The following is a 15,683-nucleotide window of genomic DNA, read 5'->3' as shown; positions in this document are numbered from 1 at the left end:
CGGCCCACCTGCCCTGCTGAGGGAGGATTTCAGCTCGTTGGTGACAAAAATCATCAGTCAGGAGCAGGGAGGGATGACAGTCACATGATCATCACAACAAGTGGTTTTTGAGGTGAGGTGAGGTTTTTTTTTGTGACTTTTTGAGAAAGAGTCTGTGTGCCATGAATAACGCTGCCAGTATGTTCAGAAAAACACACCTCATGAGCTCCGGGGTCAAAGGCTGCACCCTGAATTAGTGTTCTTTGTTCCACCACCAGTCTGAACCTCAAAGATTTTCTATTCAAATTCCCCCTGCAGAAGAGAAACCCAGGTTCCCTGTAAACCAGCTGATTGACAGGAAAAGACTCAACAGTGGACAGATTTCTTCTATCTCGTAACAACACCAAATTGAAGCTACCCAACGTAGCAATTGTTCAATCTGCAGCTCTATTTTACTATTAAGTCGCTTCTGATGGGTCTAATTACACAGGAGAAGCTCGGGAGTGAAGCATGCAGGCCGAGTGGGGACATCGACAGGAGCAGGCTGGTAAAATCCTGCCTTTGGGAGGTCAGAAATAGCAAAACGCTGCAGTAAGGAAGCTGAATTTCTCTCCAAGACATCAAGAAAAACCTGTCAACGGCACTTCTGCGGTTAGCAAACATGTGGCTGGCTCCATCAAACCTGCCTCCTCCCTCCTGGTTATTCAGCTATTCTCTATTTGTGATTTCTGGCCACACGCCGGAAAACTACTGACTTTCCGGCGAAGGTTTGTTTGATCCGACAGTTGGACCACCTGAGGAGTGGACAGATTATCAGTTGGGAGGAAGCTGAGTCGCAGGATCAGTCCTCAGCCCACAGAAGAGTTGGCGCCTGGATGCAGATAAAAATGTCTCTCTCTTTTTATTTTTTAATCAAACACCTGGCTGAGGAAGCCAATCCATGAGCTGCTGCGTGGGGCGGCAGAGATGCCAGGCCCAACGCCGCAAAGAGGTGAAATCATGAGAAGTCGTGGCAGGAGTTTCAAAGAGCGCCTCAGATACGCGACACGCGTCTCTGTGAGAGACTGGAAGCAGCGCGGTTCTAATTCCCTCCTCGCAGCGGGGGCTTGAAAATCAAAACTTTACTCCCGTGTTGGGGAACAACTCGTTTCAATCAGAGCTGACTGGCAGTTCCGGTGCGTTTTTAGTGAACATCAATACCCAGAAATCCTGCAAGGTGACATCAAGAGAAAGTGAACGCCGGTGTTCAGAGCCACGGCGCCAGACAAAGTCAAAGACACCACCGCGCCTTCAGGGGGAGACGGCGACGGTCCAGCCTCCTCGGGATGAAGACGCTCTTATCTCTCACGCCTGGGGGGGGGGGGCTCCCTGCCACAAACCTCATTTAGAGGAAAAAAACAATGTTTCCTCACTTCTGCTGCTCATTTTGTTATCAGGCTGTTAAACACTGCACGCGTGTGTGTAACAGCTTCAGCGGGACGCGCGACGCATCCAACCAGCGGCTGAGAGTGAGGACGTGTGAGCGAACGGAGGCGCAAACGAACAGCAGCAAGCGTCTCACACTGTCAACACAGAGACGAGTCCAAACAACGGCTGTCTGGGAGGACGGAGCCTCTCATGGGACAGCTCCAACCAGCATTCAGCCCCGGGTCACATGACCCAGCGGTAGAAGTCTTAATCAGCTGACAGGAACACAAAACCTGCGTTACGACTGTAATTCTCTGTGCGACCTCTAAGTGGTGTACGACGAGCGGTCGGAGCTCAACTACCAATGATGAACAGGAAGGAACGAAACCTTGCCATCGCTGCCAACAACTTCTGCAAAGTTTTATTAAACTTGCACAGATCAAACGACGGTGCAGCTGTGCTGCGGCTGAAGCTGAAACCACACGAGGACCTCCGTCACCGGCCCCAAGCTGCTGCTCCACCAGAGACTGCAGACGAGACCGAGATGGTTCAACCAAACGGATCACGCCAGGAGAAAAGCAGCTGAGACGTGAAACGAATGTTGATACCCAGCTGTCAGTGTGCTGCTTTTATTTTGACGTGACACATTTTACGCCTCTACAGTCACTTGTACGGTCGGCACATTCTTACAACTTCTGAACAGTCCGACTGTTTCTGATCCAAGATCAGGTGTAAATGTCTTCAAACGAGCTCTTCAAACGAACCCCAAAAAACCACTTAGAGTCTTGACTTTAAACGGCCAGGTGAGCAACACCTGGCACTCGCCGTTGAGTGGCAATCAAGGAAGCTCAACAGAAGTTATCAATGTAGACACATGCAAGCTCTGCTGTTGCCATGACCACAGCAGCAGCAACGTCATGCTATCGTTGCCGGCCGGCCGCCGCCACTGCCGCTGCTTCCTAAACAAATTAGAAAACTGCCGAGGCCTGGACCTCTAATTACATCCACCTGAAACCACATTATATACTGACTCTGCTGCATGTAATAACTGATGTACATCAAACACACACACACACACACACACACACACACACACACACACACTTTCAGCTGAGAACATTTCTATTAAGAGGTTCACTCCCAGAGGAGACAGACAGAAATGTCAAGACAGAGACTCATCCTCCCTTTTCTCATCTCATTCGATCTCTCCCTCCGTTCTCCTTCCCTCCCCCACCTCCTGTGAGCCTCGGCTCTGTAAGCAGAACCGGCGAGACCAGAACCGGCGAGGCACACTAGACGGGGAGGTTTCAGGGACGTGGAACTCGACCGCCGCGGTTCTTCAGAGGAATAGCCACGACCATCCGCTCCTGCGTCTTTAGCTCTCTTTTTTTTTTCCTGATAGAAAACATCACCGTACATCAATAAAATGTTACAGAACATAAGATGAACTTCCTGGAAGATCCCCAGCACCCAGGGTACCAGAACTCAGCTTCAGCTAGAAGAACCGCCAACAGCATCACCTGAACGTTTCCCACGCTTCCTCCTGGTAGCTGGCAGAACGCAGCCTGAACCATCTGGATTACATCCTACAGGGATTATTTTAGCCACCGCTCTGATGGCTCCTCAATCAATGCTCACTTCCTGAGTTTAGTTCCCGCTGCTCCAGAACCTCTTCTCCTGCTGTTAGACCCTCATGCACGTCTCTCACAATGGTCACACTTTAAAAGGGACCCGGAACTGTTGAACCTGTTGCCCTCGGGCTCACCTCTGCAGGCTGGAAGACGACAGCAGCGGCGGTGACAGGGCCTGGCGAAGTCACACTGTTTATCTCCCAACCATGAACGCCGCATCCAGCCACTAAGGCAATTAATTACTGAATTATACCCTGCTGGTGGGTGATGAATGCAAGAGGCCCTGGGGGCCTTTTTCTCATTACCAGGTACACACTGTCCAACACCGGCGAAGCAGGGAAGGCTTTTAATAACATTTAGTATTCAGATTAAACTCTTGTATGCAGCCAGAGCTCCAGCTTCCCGGGTTTGGACTCCAAAGTAGGATCAATTTCACAATCCAATTAATTCAGCCTGTGTGGAAACATGCTCACGAGGAGGAAAACAATGGGCCGTCCCATTAAGGCAGAGACAAACCTGTCTGGCGCACAAAGAGGTGGGCTGCTGCTCTAGTTAGAGTCCCGCTAAGAGGCTGCTGGAGCTGGTTAACAATTCTGGGTCTGAAAAGTTTGAGAACTCCACTCCGGAGGTATTAGCTCCCCGTGACAGTCGCGTACCGGCGGCTGCTTCCCTGCGTTTGTTCACGCTCTGCAAAAACTTCTGGCCCCACGTCAGAACCATCACTCCAGTTCCCAACACAGGCGGATTAACGCGACTCAGACGTTACGGAAAACAGAAGTATCCGAGTAACTTGGCTCAACAGTTGACCAAGAAGAGTTAATACCATAACTTGGATAAAGACACTGAAATATGGGAGTTGTGTGTGTGTGTGTGTGGGGGGGGGGGGGGGGGGGGCTCTGAGTTCGACCCTGAAACTGACCCTCGTTATTCTCAATATTGGAAACTAATCCAGAGTACGACATCGGAGTTTGACATCATAACCTGGCGCCCCGGGTCGTGACATCTGATCAAACATCTTTATTGGCAAACGTAGCGCAGATTTATGTTCCATCACTAGAATTCAGAGGACCACATGATTGACAGATCTGAGGAAAACATTTCAAAACCAGTTTGAAGAGTCTTCAGGCTTCATTCTAAAAATATTTACAAGTAGTTTTCCATGACGAGACACGATTATCTGCATGACTTAAATTAAAAATGAATCTCCTGTCACTGCAATCAGCTGCGTGGCGCTGAGTGCGTTCTAATGTGTGTCATCTGAGGGGTCAGTTCCCGCTGCGCCACGTGACCATCAACCTCCCCGCCGGCAAGGAGGCGGTCCAGGCCCGCCGAGCTGAGCCGAGCCTGGCCGGCCGGCGTGGAGGTATCACACACAGCGTGTGTGTGTGTGTGTGTGTGTGTGTGTGTGTGTATTGAAACGCTTCTCCTCCGTGTCAGTAACGACATGTGAGAGGAGGACTCCTGCATCAGGAGGTTAAGACGGGGCTCCCCGTCGGCTGGACGACGGTCCTCCCTCCTTCTCGGCTGAGTTCTCGTCTTGAGGAGCGCGAGTGAAATTCTCACAGATACGTCTCTTCTACACATCAGGAAACTATTCTGACACGTGAAAAACCAACATCTAGGATGAAATCTGTGACGGGCGACTCTCACGTGTATCAAGTCATACATGACGTCTAATTTTCACAACCTGTCCCCCGGATGAAGATGAGAGAGAAAATCGCTCACTCCGGCGCCCTCCTCCATCCGGCCCCGCCACTCAGCGCTTGTTTTACACTCAGCAAAGGGCTGCTGGGCGGCCGCCAGGCACATAAATTTGGCTGCGAGGACGAGCTCCCTGGCAGACAGGCGCCATTCACAGCATGAAACGGTGGACGGCTGAGAGCGGATGAACTGGAGTTGAGGGGGGAGGTGGCGTGTTGTCACGATAAACTAGAGCACCAAACTGGAGCGCATCAGAAAATCCCAGACATTTCAACCTGCGTCACTTTTACTCTTCAGGCCTGAATTATTTATTCTAATTTAATCCACAAAAACTTGGATTTGGGACACTTGAGGTGCGGTGGTGAACTGGCTGCCTCCTCCTGCATTCTGGAGGAAAACAAAACCAAAAAACAGCCTTTGTTGCCATGCAAGAGGCAAAAAAACAAAACTATCAGCAAATCTGGGCGACAAAACGCTTCGTTGAAGTGATGTGAGGGGGTCTGGCCTGCTGGAGTCCCGGCGGTGCCTTCAAAGAACACGCGATACTTTAGTCGTCTCCTGCTCCTGTCTTACCTTCCAGTGACCTTGGAACTCTGGTGCTGAAATTCAGGAAAAATATCCTGCCTGCACACCCAAGTTCTGCTTCAAATCCGCTAAATGTCACATGATGTCATACGTGTGGCATCACTTTGCCACTTTGGCGTGAACAGATCCTTCAGCCTCTCGTCAGTTTCCGTCTATCTGGAGCTGTTCAGATGTTTAACTCAGGATCAAAGTGTTGCTCTGACACATTTGTGCTGCCGGCGGGGTTCAAAATCAAATAAACTCCCCTGCTGCTCGTCTGCCTCCTCCTCAAATTTCCTTGATCACTCGTCTTTTTTTATCTCCGCCTCCTCGTCAGAGCTCATCGCCAAGGTTCCATCCAGCTCCCGAACATCCCCCGAGGGCTTGTGTCCTTGTGCGCCAGCGGAAAACGTAGCAAAAAATGAACAATCTCGATCACAGCAGGTGTGTGTTGTGACTCGTATACCCTGCAGACACAACGCAGCGTGCAGCCATTGCTTCTCCCCGTCCCCAAACAAGCACCGCCAAGTTCAAACTGGGAGGTTACCCACTTGAACAAAGACCCTCCCCTCCTGGGACAACAACCATATTAACAACTCCCCTTCCAGGCTTTGCCAGAACCTGACACGCAGAAACAATACGCACCCGTGTGACACGGCTGGACTCCAGCGCAGCCGGTTTTTATGAGGTGAAATTGCTTTCAAAGTCAATCGTCAAGTCAAATCCAAGTAAAATGAGGCGCCTGCGGCGGGGAGGATGTGCTGACCCGGCTCAACCCGGAACGCTAATGCCACTGGAGCACAACAGCAATATAAATAAATTAGAGTGGATGCATCTCACACGGCATGGCTGTGACGGCTGGGATCTGCTGCTGGCGGAGGGTCGCTGGTTGAATAATTACATCCCATTTACTGCGGTGTGACTTGCAGCTCAGACAAAAGAATTAAAGAACAAATGTGGGCGACTCGATGAGTTATGGTTTAATCCGGTTGAGTCTCCGATCAGCTGCTCTTTCACAGTCTGCCAGCAGGGGGCTGCGCCCTCATCTTCACCCTCCCTAAAGGCGTGTTTCCAGCAGTTCACCTGCAGGGGGCGCGAGGTTTGTTTTTTTCAGCTCTCGGGGGGAAAAAACAACTTTTCATTGATAAAAGACGTTAAATGTTTAGCTAGCGGGTCCGGCAGTACGTCCACCAGGATACAGCTGCTCGCCTCCAGCCGCCGCAGCCACTGAAGAAGACGCATCGTACCACCCAACACAATCCCAGAGAGGCTCTGACTGCATCAGAAGTGCTCCTGACGCCATTACAGGTACCTGCAGATTTACTACCCAGTATTTCACAAACCAAGAGGATCCAAACTGACACCAGATCAGTTTCGGTGTATGTGAATAAAGGTGTGGATCTATCTCCGTGTCTGCGACTCTCGCGGCTGCTGTTCCTGATGTTCCTTCTCTCTTTCATGAAGAACAGTTGTCACACACCGTCTCATAATTCATGAATCCCGTGCGAGCCAGCGGGCAGACGGCCCCAGATGTTGGAATAACAGGAAAGTGGGTCAGGTGTCTGGCTGGCGCTCGCCAACCACACGGTTAAGCAGCGAGCGTTTCAACCTCAGACCACGGATGAGGATCATCTGTCAAAGCTTTTTCCGCTTGAATCAATTTATCAGCATGCAAACAGGTCACGTGACCGCCATCGGTTCTACCTGAGGGTAAACCTAAAGCCCGGTTCCACTGGCTGCATCGTCTGCTTCGGTAAAGGTCAAGAGGTCACCAGCAGGCTATGTTGTAAATGACTGGCTGTCAATACATCAATCCTGGTGCAGGCGAGGTTACGTGGCGTGGACCTTCACAGCTCGGTGATGTCACACAGACCCATTCATCTGAAATATCACCCATCCATCATTCTGCAGATCAGCCTCGCCCCCCCCACCCCCACCCGCCACCGCCACCACAGACTGGTCTGATCAAATGTGACAGAACAGTCCTCCAGCCAACAGTGCATCATCATGGCTGTTTACAACCTCCCATCCTCATCATAAATCGACCATAAACCATCCGCTCGTCAATCATGTCTGGATCGTTTCACAAATCAGGCGCCACGCCCCCGTCAAATTAAAGCTCCTTATTGGGGGGTGGTGACAATTATCACCGCCACGCTGAAGCCTCGTCTGGTCTCTGCTCACTCGTAAAACCCAATTACACCACAGCTTTATGAAGGAAAACATTTATTAATGCCGCTACGAGGCTTGAGAGCGCGTCCGCGGCTTCACGGTTAGTCTTCCAGCCGTGGCGCCCGAGTCGCCCTGCACAGTACCGGCGTGTCCCGGTCCAGATGCAGGACGGTTAAGAACAATACGAGGAAGCGTTTGATAACTCCGGGACATTGTCAGGGGAGCAGTAATTCACGGCTGCACCTCGATGATGAGCAGACTTTACAGCAACCTGCAATAAAACCAGGTCCATACAGCAGCTGAACATGGGACTTAGATCTGCCCCCCCGACTGGAGGAGTCCTGCTACCAGAGGCTCTCCTGAGGCGGACCCTGAACCGGAACTCTCGGTTTTACTCAACCAAACCAAAACAACCAAAAAGTGTATTTTGTGTTTCAAGGACTCACGAGTCGGAGTCCTGAGCTCACAAAGATCTTTTTTTCCGTCTTGCATCGCTTCTGAGTGACTCCAGAATGCAGGAAGATCCAGCCACGTATGTTTAGCTTGAAGCTAACAGAGACTGACTGCTAACAACAACAAAGCTGTCCAACAACGTCTGTTCACCACCTCCCCAGGTTGCCCGCTGCAGTCCAGGTCTTCTTAACCCAGACGTAGGACCAGTAATCCAACGCTTTGATCTGAAAAAATAAAAGACTCAACAGGGTTTGGGGTTGCGGGGGTTAATTTATATTCTAGGATTCCAGTTTTTCCAAATGGGAGCATCAAGGCGTTTCTCTGGGCGACAAAAGTAATTGATCAACTAGGAAAAGAAGCCACAGATGAATTGATTTATAGCAGCGCCGCTGGAGTGATTCATCACCGCCGAGAGGGCCGACCAACTCTCCAGCTGATAAAGGAGCATAAATCCCGCTCATCTGAGCTGTAGAGGTTGTTCACCTTCCTCCAAGCTGAGCAGAGTCGGCCGGACGCCATTCCACTCCCCTGAGCAGGAAGTCACGTCCGTGTTTTATGTGTTTACGGTGGAGATATCAAGCCGCCGCTCGTCCATCAGCGTCATGTACTGAGTGAAGCCGCCGCTGTTCATCTCAGATTTCTTTCTTCTCTTTGACTTAATGGATGGTGAAAGCGAGGTAAATGATCTTCGCCTGACACATGAGGATGCATTCGCCTTTGCCATCCGTCACCTGTACAATCCCCACAGCGGCAGCATCCATCACGGGGGCAGACACCCACAAAACAACGGGAACGCCGGGGAGGCGCTGATTGATTCCACTTGGATCCTCTTCAGGAAGAGAAGAACTAAGTGGAGCCGGATGCTCCAGGTCCACAGACACCCCCCCCCCCACACACACACACACACACACACACACACACACCCAACGAATTGTGTTCAGTAAGCAACTTTAGATGGAGGAGCGAAGCAAATGGCGCGTCAGCAACTCAAACTGTGGGTGTTGGAGGGAGGACTGAAGCGCGCCTGCTGACGCGAGCGGCTCCCCTCATCCACTCGTCCTCCTGTTTCCAGCTTTTTGTGGCTGGATTTTTAACAAACGAATTCAAGAAACTTGTCTTTCCAACCCCTCCTCCGGCCAGACTGGAGGACCTGACAGGAAGTCAGTCGCCCCCCCTTTTCGCCTCGCCCCCATGAGTGGAGGGCGGAGGTTCCTCACGAGATCAGACCCATCCTGGCGTTTGATCAAATGGAACAAACAGATTCCGCTCGAAATTTGTTTCAAGAGGGTCGTTTTCCTGCTGAAGTGGTGACAAACAAAGGTTCTCCAACTCATTAGAACCTGAGCGCAGGATTTGTGACATCACCGCAAGCTTTGAAGCTAATCTTGGTCCAGCAAACACTGAAAATGACCTTTTCTGATGTAGGAGACGGCAGAAACGCCATTTAACATTTGTGAAAACAGGAGAGGGGCTGATGTTATCTTAGCTGCTAACAGCACGTTAGCAACAGAATCCCTTCCAAGTCAGAACTTTTCAAAGTAAGAGTCTTTTTTTTAATCTGGAGGGGGATTCAGATCAGATGTTCCAAATGCTACAGCAAAATAAAGCCTGGCTGCACGAGCTCCGCCCTCAGTAAACACCTCTGATGCTGTATCACCATCTCCAGACCCCGAGATGTTGTTGATGGCTCGGGCTCACATTTGTTCACTTTTACTACATCAACTCCAAAATCACGGGTGCTGATGTGAGGCCACGCAGCAGATTCAGTTCTGATGAGCTGATCAGAATAAGACTGACGTAAGGACAGGAGAAATTCCTGCTTTGTCACGGTTTGGTTTTTTCCCCACAAGACTGCCAGCAGACCAGTCCCTGTTCCGTGAACCAGCTCATATTCCTGTCTTTAGATCGCGGGTCAGGACTCACAGGCTCTTTGGTGACCCGACCGACCAGCTGCATGCACGGGCCCAGACGGCTCCTGCTGATGGGGAATGTTAGAAAGGTGCAGGGATGCGCTGCAGGGGAGTGCTGCGTGGGTGCGAGCCCACACGCTGCCAGCAGGGGGCCGTCATTTCTCCATCACGTCACCGTCACTCTGGAATTGGGGGGTGAACCAACGGCTCTTTCGTGGTTCTCCTCTGGCCGAGCTGAGGGGGCGGAGTGTTGTTGCAGTGTCGTGTCACTTCCTGTTGTGGTGTGCTCTGTCTGTGCTGGACCTGTTCACTTCCTCCTTGTCTTCTCACGGAGAGGAACTCGTGCTGCACATCATGATTTCGAAATTAAACCCCACATCACCACAGGAAGTGAATGTTTTCTTCCTTCTCTTCTGGCTTCAACGCCGCCGTCTTGTTGCAAATAGAAATGTGACAGTTGTGACTCCCTTCTGTCCACCTCCACTGGGAGCGCCGGATGCTTGAGGAAAAAAAATGGAATCAATACGGTAAAACTCCTGACAAATTACCCAGGATCCCGTAAAGAGCGCTCTCCCCCAACAGATGGGGACCAATTAGCCACCTGACTCCCAGAAAGCACTTGGGCAGCCGCATGGAGCAGAGATGCAGAGGGAGCGGAGGAGGCAGACCTGCCAACGTCTTGGGAGAGGAAGAATTAATGAAGGAGACAGCAGGGAGGCAGTTTTTGGGAATGAAAGGAGAATAAAGTGGGAGACGATGACTGGAGGGATCGGACTTAGGGGTCCTCGGAGAGGACGAGTCGTCCTGCGGGCGGCGAATCCTTCCATCAGCTGACATCAACATCAGCTTGACACATTCAGTTTCTCCCTCACATGAAACCGCTGATCTGCTTAATGAACATCTTGTCATATTTATTCAAGTGATGAGACCAGAGGCTGGAGGAGGGGCCACGCTGACAAGTCTCAGGGTGGCGCTCCAATCCACGCCGTCTCACAATCACACAGCTTCCAATACATTAAACCCCCAAAACACGAAAAACTGGAAATACCACGTGTCACAGTGACCCTTGACCTTTGAGCAACATTTTACTTGTCTGGTCATCCTTGAGTCCTGGGGATATTTTATCAGTGAAAAACGGCGAGTAGGGATTGAGAGCTGGCGGCATCACCGAGCCTCCAGCTGCTGCTGACCCGGTCAGCTTCACCATCACCTACTTCCACCCCCTCATCTCCCGCTATTTCCTTCCCAACTACTCCTGCACCTAACCAGCATCGGCACGCGGCTTCCTGGCTACGCCAGCACGCTAATCCCCACTTACGCAAATGCACACGTTTTCAAATTTTAGACATAAATTCACTGCCGCATGTCGGTGGAGATCACGCTAGTTTGAAAACTCTATTGATGAATGAAGCCATATCAGAGTGGGTGGAGCTTAAATCTCAGAGTAAATCTCTTGAGTTTGTTTCTGACATTTAAGCGAGGCTACGTGCGGGAAACACGGTCTTGACACGCAAAACTCAGAGGTGAGAGCAAAACCTGCAATCAGCTCGGCAAACGTCTGCTTTCACCTGACAGAATAAACCAGCTTCCTTTCCAGAGGCCAAACTGGAGGCAGCCGAACGTGTCCGTCCAGACGAAGAGGACCAGGTGAGATGTCATTCAAGTTAAACTCTGAAAGGGCAGCTTCAGACGAGTCTGAAGCTGTGAAGCGCTGCAAACTCAAAGGCAATGTTTACCTTCATTCCCTCTGACTGCTCACAGGAGGCATCAGGCAGCCGTTAGATAAAGCCGAGTAAATATTGGGGAGTGTAGGTGATACGAGGCGACACGTTCCCCAGGACATTTCTTCACACTGGCTGCTCCGGCTGATTTCAAAGCTCTGCATAATCTAGAGCTCGGAATTCTTCTTCAGACGGAAAGAAGACAGGATGGGGATTTTTGGTGTTGTGTGAGACTGAACCGATTCTGCTCCTGATGTGTTTGACAAGAACAGAACTCTAGGTGGCGTTAAAGAGCGCACACTTCCTGTGGGTGGTGTTGCCGTGGACACAACGCTGTGTGTGGCGCTAAGACGTACATTCAGCCTGCAGATGTCATACGGCATGCAACATGGCCACATCCGCACCACGGTAACCTCTCAGTCTTCAGTTACCCGCCAACAAGTTTTGAAGGAGGTTCTGATGAACCCACCAGGACGACAACATCAAGATGTAAAACAGGTACTTCCTTTTGCCAACAGGTGGCGCTACAACTCAGCTGCCTTTATTTCCATACCAGCAACAATAACTAAACCATTGGTACCGATGCAAACTTGACACCGTCCGATTGTCAGTTTTCCAACCACAGGAAACGGGAACCTTCAGAGGAACTCTCTCAGTTCAGACGGCGAGTCTCGATTCAGTCCCAGGGTTTCGAGATTTTCCCTCACAAAAGTCCCAATTTTTCTATAACAATCCCATGGAGGTGCTACCTTCCTGCTGGACTACAAATATAAATGGAAGCGATTCACAGTTTTAGTCACTCGAGAGTCCAGTGGTGACAAGAACCCAGCTCCGTCTGGATCAGCACAAACACACTGAGAGCGCAGTCACATCCGTCACGGTCCACCAGTGCAGAGAGCAAGCGGGCTCATTGTGGCCACCCGCCCCTCGCCGCCAAAATCTCCAACCTGGCAGGCCGACAGGTTTCTGCAACCGAGTTCAATAAACAAGCGGCTTATCAGTCAATGTTGTTTAGAGGAGGCAGCATCAGCAGCAGCGTTCCTGCACCAGGTGGAACTGAAGAACGTGAGCGGGGGGCAGTCTGGCTGGATGCCTGCAGTACTCTGAGTACAGTTCATTACTTCATCCCATGACAGACACTGACGATCCCTCGCACTCGTTCACTTTACTGGTGTGACGGTGGGAGCAGTGTGGCAGCATCACCTTTCACCACTAGGTGTCACACTGGACACACCAGCTTCTCCTGGGGGGGAACATAACAGGAAGTTTCACACCTACAACAGGAAGTGTCACCTCCACACCTGGTTCTTCCGCACAGTCAATCAATGAATGCCTTCACACGTCGTCCCGCGGCAACATGGAAACGCAACAGCGTTTAAATTAACACGTTACAAACGGTCCAGGCGTCCCTTTCCCCAGACGTGGATTCAGTCCTCTGCCCCCCCCCCCCCCCACCGTTAGGCACATCAGCAACATGGAAGACGCTGCATAACGTTTGTGAACGAGACTGAATGAGAACGCAGCCACTCCAGTCCACCGGGTGGCAGTGTAGTACATCTAAGCTGGTCTGCTGCTGTCCCAGAAAATATTAAACAAAATGGCCGCCTCCTGAGGTTGATGTGGCCTAAATGTTGTCGCCTCGTCCGTCCAGACAGGTGTTCAGAATCGCCCGCGCTGACTTACTGACGCGCAAACTGAGGTTCACGTTTTGTTTGTGTTGACCAGGAACTTCGGCCTTTTTTTTAAAGTTTTGTGTGAATGTTTTCTTTCACCACACAGAAGGAGGGAGGTTCTCCTGCAGCTCTACTTTTTAGCCCCGGGGCCCTGAACCAGTTTTTCTGGCCGTGTCCCCCGAGCTCAGAGGGACGTCTGCAAATACCTTTTGTCAAACTGGCACAACAATTCAAGCAGCGTCCAGTCAACGGCAGCGCGAGGAGAGCCCTGGGGCTCAGAACTCTGCGTCGCTTCAGAGAAGAAGAGAGTTTCCGGAGCGTGATGTTAGCATCATCTTGATCAAGTCATCGTTACTGAGGCAGAAGAAACCAGCAGGGAACCAGACTGGCACACACTCTCACTCACTAATCCTGCAGGCAATGAAGGCAGAATCAAGAGAATGAAGAGTTTAAGTTTACCCAAAGGTTGGATGAAGTCCAGCAAGGAGCAACGACAGGAAACAGGGAGGATTTCAACATTACTGCAGGACGAGAGAGGGAGGGGGGGGCGCATCAGGAGTCTCCCCGCAGAGACAGAACCTCCTCATCTGACCCACTTCCATCTCTCTGACTACAGCGGAGCGGCACATCAGGCGGCTCCTGCAGCCCAGCATCTGCAAACACACTGACATGAGCCTCTCCAGAGGTGCAGCTTCCTGTGTCACACTGAAGTCAGATGGCAGGAGAGAGAGTGTGTGTGTGTGTGTGTGTGTGTGAGAGAGAGAGGGAGGGAGAGAGAGAGAGCGCGCGCTCATGGGTCAGATGTGTTCTTTACAATGCAGGAGAGAGAGAGAGATAAAAAAAAAGTTTATTTGCTACTTGTGAACTCCACCCTATCAGGCTAACAAAGGCCGGTGATGACATTAACGCCGCGGGCGCTCAGCTGAGTGCGCAGGAACCCGCACACAAAGAGAGCGGAACCGCGCGAGGACGCGGCGGGAGAAGTTGGCTCCCGTGCAGAGAATAAACCGATCAGGGTTTGAGGCGCGAGGCGCGGGATGCTGCTCAGCACAAAGCGACCCCCCCCCCCCCCCCACACACACACACACACACACACACACACACACACACACAGGCAGACTCCCCTGAATTCTGGACCAAAGAGAAGCGCCTCACCTCCTGCGCGTTCCTCCGTCTGTCCGCTCCTCCGTGCATTTAACGGGAGCAGCAGCAGCGATTGCGACACCCGCGAGTGAGAGTGTGTTTGTGTGCGTGTGAGAGAGAGTGTATGTGAATGTGTGCGCTCCTCGGTGGGCGGCGGCGTGGCGGCTGCTGCTCTCCGCTGTTGTCTTCCTCCTCCTCCTCCTTGTCGTCTTCAGAACAGCCACAACCCCGTAGACCCGCCCACTCTCCCGGACGCCCGCGCCCCACTGGCTGCCTCTCCCCGGAGCGGGAACGCCCCCCTCCCTCCCACCCTCTCTCTCTCACCCTGGGACATGCAGCACACGCATGTTCCGGTAGTGTCACCGCGGGTCGAGGCGGCCAGGGAGGGAAGGAGCCTGCCGACCAGGACTCGAACATCTGGATCAGTCACGTGACGTCACATACGAGCGATATCTGGGATGAATGTCGCCCAGCCTGAGTTTAGAGGAGGGAGAACTGCTCACCTCCAGCAGGCCCGCCAGCTGAGGGATGGAGATGCTGATGGCAACTCAGCCACCGTCCAAGCCTTCCTCTTCTTCTCCTCCACATGGTTTTAGTCCTCCAGCGGAGGTCTGGAGCGGTAACCCTCTCACATCAGAGAGAAGTCTCACCGCCGATCAATGATGATCGGTCAATAACCAGGACGTCAAACATGTCCGCTGGTTAACTCGTGGCCACAAGATACAAAAGTTCCAGCGCTTTCATTTGTATCGACTAAATGGAACTTCAGTGCTTCACTTCTGTAGCCTTGAGACGTAACTTGTTCCCACCAGATTTTACTTGTTCCCACAAATTAACCAAACCCTGCATCCCTGTTTGGTCCCGGGGGAGAGGAATAAAAGTGACCCGTGTCCTCATGTTGTTGTCGTCTTTGACGTCATACTAGGCTGCTTCTTCCCTCCGAATTTCAACACCGTCTCACAAAAACAGAACACAAATTTGATTTTGTGAATGTCGTTATCTTTAATTTCATTTGCAAATAAAGTTTAATTGAATTTCATAATGACCAGCCGCTCCCTTTGGCTCTCTCTCTCGTTTTGTTGGCCCTCATCGCCCCCCCCCCCAATCCTGTGACACATTATCAGTGTTTCCTGAGCTTGACCCTGTCTGAACAGGTCAGATCCACCATGACCTTCGCAGCTATCAGCCATTTTTAATTCAACATCCTTGAAAACAAAGGCCCAACCAAATGGAGGCGAGTGAGAGGGAAGCTGTAAACTTCCTGACGCCAGGAACACAAACTAGGCTTCAGATGGACGTTCATCAATGATCACCAGCCCTAACAGCTGG

The 15,683-nt window shown here is 51.5% G+C and overlaps 1 protein-coding gene across 4 annotated transcripts in view; it reads right to left on the bottom strand.

Moving 5' to 3' along the window:
* Positions 1-14,566, bottom strand: part of rnf152 (ring finger protein 152) — a 36,522-nt gene extending 21,956 nt beyond the window's left edge. The window contains exons 1-3 of one of the 4 annotated variants that reach the window (XR_015111032.1): positions 14,367-14,566; positions 13,671-13,864; positions 12,677-12,781 (exon numbers count right to left, since the gene is read on the bottom strand). The gene's annotated coding sequence lies outside the window, so the exon portion shown is untranslated. Of the gene's footprint in view, positions 1-5,291; positions 5,614-12,676; positions 12,782-13,670; positions 13,865-14,366 lie in introns of those variants that run through there. The other 3 variants (XM_086192040.1, XM_086192039.1, XM_086192041.1) reach the window with 3 other exon arrangements.
* Positions 14,567-15,683: the final 1,117 nt, after the last annotated feature.

The sequence above is a fragment of the Aulostomus chinensis genome, chromosome 21 (genome assembly GCF_037954235.1).
Source record: "Aulostomus chinensis isolate RoL2024-O1b breed Wild chromosome 21, RoL_Achi_v1.0, whole genome shotgun sequence".
Lineage (NCBI taxonomy): Eukaryota > Metazoa > Chordata > Actinopteri > Syngnathiformes > Aulostomidae > Aulostomus > Aulostomus chinensis.
Note: the sequence above shows the minus strand (reverse complement) of the source record. Positions and strands in the feature narration are given on the sequence as shown.